Source organism: Mesoplodon mirus (genome assembly GCF_964341445.2).
Source record: "Mesoplodon mirus genome assembly, chromosome: 18".
NCBI classification, from domain to species: domain Eukaryota; kingdom Metazoa; phylum Chordata; class Mammalia; order Artiodactyla; family Ziphiidae; genus Mesoplodon; species Mesoplodon mirus.
In genome coordinates, this window is record NC_138994.1 from 10,350,696 (window position 1) to 10,357,123 (window position 6,428).

The window sequence follows — 6,428 nt, forward strand, 5'->3', positions numbered from 1 at the left end:
GCTGCTATGAACATTTTGGTACATTACTCTTTTTGAATTATGGTTTTCTCAGGGTATATGCCCAGTAGTGGGATTGCTGGGTCATATGGTAGTTCTATTTTTAGTTTTTTAAGGAACCTCCATACTGTTCTCCATAGTGACTGTATCAATTTACATTCCCACCAACAGTGCAAGAGGGTTCCCTTTTCTCCACACCCTCTCCAGCATTTATTGTTTCTAGATTTTTTGATAATGGCCATTCTGACTGGTGTGAGGTGATACCTCATTGTAGTTTTGATTTGCATTTCTCTTAATGATTAGTGATGTTGAGCATCCTTTCATGTGTTTGTTGGCAATCTGTATCTCTTCTTTGGAGAAATGTCTATTTAGGTCTTCTGCCCATTTTTGGATTGGGTTGTTTGTTTTTTTGATATTGAGCTGTATGAGCTGCCTGTATATTTTGGAGATTAATCCTTTGTCAGCTGCTTCCTTTGCAAATATTTTCTCCCATTCTGAGGGTTATCTTTTCGTCTTGTTTATGGTTTCCTTTGCTGTGCAACAGCTTTTAAGTTTCATTAGGTCCCTTTTGTTTATTTTTGTTTTTAATTCACTTGCTCTAGGAGGTGGGTCAAAAAGGATCTTGCTGTGATTTATGTCATAGAGTGTTCTGCCTACGTTTTCCTCTAAAGAGTTTTATAGGGTCTGGCCTTACATTTAGGTCTTTAATCCATTTTGAGTTTATTTTTGTGTATGGTGTTAGGGAGTTTCTAATTTCATTCTTTTACATGGAGCTGTCCAGTTTTCCCAGCACCACTGATTGAAGAGGCTGTCTTTTCTCCATTGTATATTCTTGCCTCCTGTATCAAAAATAAGGTGACCATATGTGCGTGGGTTTATCTCTGGGCTTTCTATCCTGTTCCATTGATCTATATTTCTGTTTTTGTGCCAGTACCATACTGTCTTGATTACTGTAGCTTTGTAGTGTATGAACTGGGTTTTGAAGGCTTAGTTGGAGTTTTCTGGGAGTAAAGAAAGATATTTAAGGCAGAGAGAACATCCATGTATAAATCTATAGAGGCAAGAAGAATATGGTTCTATTCAGAGAATGATAAGGTGATGTGGGGTTTTGTATTGGGAGTGGTGGGAAGTGGGTCTAGAGAGGAGAGCAGGAGCGGGTGGTCTTGTGCTTTGTAGAAAGTTTAGACCTTACTCCTGTACGAGACTTTGGAAAATTTACACAGAGGGAAGTCATGCTCCGTCCTGCATTTTAGGAGGCAGTGAAGAACATGCCTCTGAGTGGGGGTGAGATGAGTCACCTCACGTATTAAAATAGTCAACATAAGAAAAAGCAAAAGCCTCAACTAAGGCAGGAGCAGCAGGGAAGGAGAGGGCAGGGCACAACTGAAGAGATTTAAGGGACAGGCTAATCAGGATTCAGTAATCTGTTGGCTGTGAAGGCTAACCAAGAAATGATAACTCCCATGGCCCCTGGGTGAGGACATCAGGCTCTGATGGCTGACTAGAATTTCCAAGTCCAAGCTGTTTTACCGAGCCTGTGCCCCAATGTGATAGGATGGAGGAGTTTTATCCCACTGCTATTCAAATGCTGTTAGTCCTAGATGAATACTCCCTCTGTTTATTTTTATTTTCATTCTGTGCTCTTGTTGAGCCATTTCAAAGGAAAAGAAGAACGAAATTTTGATTGGTTCAGTGAGCCAGTATTTACTAAGTGCCTTCCACTTTAGTCACGTCATTCAACCTAACTGCAAGGAATGTATTTTTCCTGTGTGCCTAGGAAGAGGAAATAAAGTAATGTCTCCACCACGCCATCAAATTAGCAAGAGTATCTGGGATAGTAACGAGTGTGGTTCTATTCATTGAGAGCCATTAGTACTAGATGACACCTGTTCAAACCTAGTAGAACGATGCCTTCAGCCAGTCTTTAGAATCCAAGGTTCATTGTAAGTTAAAAATTTCAGGGACTTCCCTGGTGGTACAGTGGTTGAGAATCCGCCTGCCAATTCAGGGGACACGAGTTCGAGCCCTGGTCCCGGAAGATCCCACATGCCGTGAAGCAACTAAGCCCCTGTGCCACAACTACTGAGCCTGTGGTCTAGAACCCGTGCTCTGCAACAAGAGAAGCCACTGCAATGAGAAGCCCACACACTGCAACGAAGAGTAGCCTCTGCTCACAGCAACTAGAGAAAACCTGCACGCAGCAACAAAGACCCAAAGCAGCCAAAAACAAAAAATTTTTTTTTTCAATGATCTTGACAGCCAGGTCTCTAGGGATGGTTCAGTCACCTGTGAATTCATTTTGGGACATGAATATTAGCTCAGACTGAGAAAGTAAAAATCTGCCCTGCCATTAATCACAGATAAACAGACACAGATAAAACCAGGTGCAAAATTAACAGGAAACAATATTTCTCCCAAGCACACACTGCAACTTATAATAATTCCCTTCTCTGGGTGACTTTTAAAAATTCACTAAGAAACTGTTCTCTAAAATCAGACTGGGAATTCCCTGGTGGTCCAGCGATGAGTCCGTGCTTCCACTGCAGGGTTCAATCCCTGGTCGAGGAACTAAGATCCCACGTGCCACGTGGTGTGGCCAAAAATAAATAAATAAATTAAATAAAATCATAGACTGTCGGGAAGTTTGCTGTTTGAAATTATGTCCAGTGAGAATGAAGCCTTACAGTCTTGCCTGGAGAATCTAAGTTGCTTTGACAGAAAAGCAGCCTTGATTTCCAACCCAGGTGTAGAACTTCAGGGCTTTCTGAACACAACTTTCCACATTTAACATTGTAGTTTTCAAGGAAACTGAACCTTGGGTCCACTTTGCAGTCCAGAGCTGATGTTGACTCTCTTTTCATATACCTCTGTATTCCTTTGAGTATATCAAGCTCTGTTTCATTGAAATTTCACCTAACCTCCACTCATTTCCATAATTATATAATAGCGATCTTTTCCTTTAGTGAGACACTCCACCATCCCTCTGGTGTGCAGTTTGCCTTGTTGCAGTGAGTTGATAGCCTGACATTGTTGGACTACAGCTTTGCCCTGGTGGGTTTAGGCTGATTGGACCAGGACTATCTCAAACTTTGTTTTGGCCTCTACTCTTTTTAAATTTTTAATTAATTTATTTATTTTTGGCTGTGTTGGGTCTTCGTTTCTGTGTGAGGGCTTTCTCTAGTTGTGGCGAGCGGAGGCCACTCATCGCGGTGCACGTGCCTCTCACTGTCACAGCCTCTTTTGTTGCGGAGCATAGGCTCCAGACGCACTGGCTCAGTAGTTGTGGCTCACGGGCCCAGTTGCTCCGCGGCATGTGGGATCCCTCAGACCAGGGCTCGAACCCATGTCCCCTGCATTGGCAGGCAGATTCTCAACCACTGCACCACCAGGGAAGCCCTTGGCCTCTACTCTTATTTGTGATTATAGATTTCCTTCATTTGCTTTTTGCTACTTGAAGTAACATTTATATTAAGCTATATTCTTATTTTTTATTATTACTTTTAATACTTTTTTTTTTTTTTGCTGTGTTGGGTCTGTTTCTGCGTGCGGGCTTTCTCTAGTTGCACGAGTAGGGGCTACTCTTCATTGCGGTGCGCGGGCTTCTCATTGTGGTGGCTTCTCTTGTTATGGAGCACGGGCTCTAGGCACGTGGGCTTCAGTAGTTGTGGCACGCGGGCTCAGTAGTTGTGGCTTGCGGGCTTAGTTGCTCCGCGACATGTGGGATCTTCCCTGACCAGGGCTCGAGCCCCTCTCCCCTGCATTGGAAGGCGGATTCTTAACCACTGCGCCACCAGGGAAGCCCCTAAGCTATATTTTTAAGCTATATTTTTAAATTACAAAAAGTAATACTCTATATGAATAGCTAGCAAGCACATGAAAAGATGATCAACATCATTAGTCATTTGGGAAATAGAAATCAAAACCACAATGAGAAAAAACAAACAAACAAAACCACAATGAAATACCACTGCATACCCACTAGGATGACAACAGCTAGAGTCAAAAAGAGATGATAACAAGTTTTGGCAAGGATGTGGAGAAATTGGAACCCTCATACATTACTGGTAGGGATGTAAACAATGCAACCACTTTGGAAAACACTCTGGCAGTTCCTCAAAAGACCAAACAGTTACTGTATGACTCACCAATTCCACTCCTAGGCATATATCCAAGAGAAATGAAAATATGTCTACGCAAAAACCTGTATGTGAACGTTCATAACAGCATTATTCAGAATGGTCAAAAGGTAGAAAAAACCCAAATGTCCATCAACTGATGAATGGATAAATAAAAAGTGGTATATTCATGCAATGGAACATTAGTTAACAACATGGATGAACCCTGAAAACATTATGCTAAATGAAAGAAGCCAGTCAAAAGAACCACATATTATATGATTCCATTCATATGAAATGTCCAGAATAGGCAAACCCATAGAGACAGAAGTAAATTGGTGGTTGCCTAGGACTGGGGGAACTGGGGAAAATGGGGAGTAACTGCTAATGGGTACTTTTTTAGGGAGTGATGAAAATGTAAAATTTTGGTGATGGCTGCACAAATCTCAATATACTAAAAAACATTGTACACTTTAAATTGGTGATTTGTATGATATTTAAATTACATGTGAGTAAAGTTTTTGTTAAAAAAAAAAGCTGTACTGGGCACAGGGGTACAGTCCTGCTCTCAAAGTATTTAATATCATGGCAGAGACAAACATTTTTATATTTAAAAAGTAAGTGTTGGGCTTCCCTGGTGGCGCAGTGGTTGAGAGTCTGCCTGCCGATGCAGGGGACACGGGTTTGTGCCCCGGTCCGGGAAGATCCCACATGCCGCGGAGCGGCTGGGCCCGTGAGCCATGGCCGCTGAGCCTGCGCATCCGGAACCTGTGCTCCGCAACGGGAGAGACCACAACAGTGAGAGGACCACGTACCGCAAAAAAAAAAAAAAAAAAAAGTAAGTGTTATGGTACAGACATGTATGAGGGGTTATATGAACACACAGAGTAGGGCATCTGAACCCAAACGGAGAATTTGGAGATGTTTTCCTCTGGTGGGAAATGATGCCTGAGCTGAATCTTGAAGGAAGAACAAAAATTAGCCAGAAGTGAGGTAGAACAGCAAAGACACAGGTTTGTGCTTAATACAAGAATTGGGAGAAGCAGTAGGTACAATCTGGTGTTTCTACATAATGTGCAAAGTACAAGGAGGAGAGTGCCCAGCCCAAGTAGCTTCGATAATAGAAAAATACTAAATTAACAATTCATAAGTGCACTATTAGTTACAGCTAAAAACTCAAAGAAGGACTCTTAGGAAGGCTTTAACCAAGGAGGGGACAGCTGAACTGGGTCTTGAAGCATGATGAAGATTTTATCACCGAGACAGTGAAGTTCACTCCAAGCAGTTAGGGGCAGAGAGGTGATAAAGAACTTGTATTCAGAGTACAGTGAGTATAATTCCCTCCAACTGGACTGTAGTGTCAGGACATGAGACCAGAAAAATGAGTAGATCTGAGATTATGAAGTTTCTTACATAATAATAACTAAAAAATAACATAAAACCTACGCCTGTGTATTTTATCCGTTATCCCATTTAATCATAGCAAGGCCATTCTACAGGTAAGAAAACTGAAATATAGGAAAGTAAAGGAACTTGCCCAAGGTTACACTAGGAAGTGTAACAACCGGGGTTTGAACCCACCAGTTCAGACCAGAGGCCACAAACTTAACCTCTCTATCTAACACACCAAATTTTTGGATTTAATCTCACCAGCCTGGGGAGCCACTGGAAAGTTGTTCACAGTTGCTGCTTTGTTTCTTCTATACCTTCTCCTAATGGCATCGGTTTTCTCTTCTGGGAGAGCAGAGGGAAAATGCAGAGGGGAATTAGGCTCCAGGAAATTCTGATCATCCTCCCTCTCCAGGATGGCAAGCATCTCTTACATTTAGGGACTTCATCACTATGATTGCTGCTGCTATTTACATAAGATTTTATTACTTTAAAGCTCCAAGAGCTTTTTTCAACCCTCGTACGTTGGTAAAGCAGGTAGGAGCATCCTTATTTACAGATATCGAAGAGGAAGTTCAGAGAGACTAAATGATTGGATAAATCACATCTCTGGGAGACGATTTCCCTACCTTAAAGTGAAGTGACTGAACTACCTATTTCTTTGCAACAACAAAACATTTATCATTCTAGGCCTGCTTAGAGTTGGGAAGTCATTCTGAAGCAAAATCAGTTTCATAACTCAGATGTACCTCTACTAGATCATTGTGGGAAGTAAAGTCCGGCGCTCACCAGGCAACCAAGACGGATTGAGCACAGGGTTGCCCCACCTCCGCCCAGGCTCTGCGCAGCTGCAAGCAACAGAAAAGCAAGTACCACGCTACGGAACGGCTTTTGTGGGCGGTGGGGACGCGTTTTTGGAACGGACCA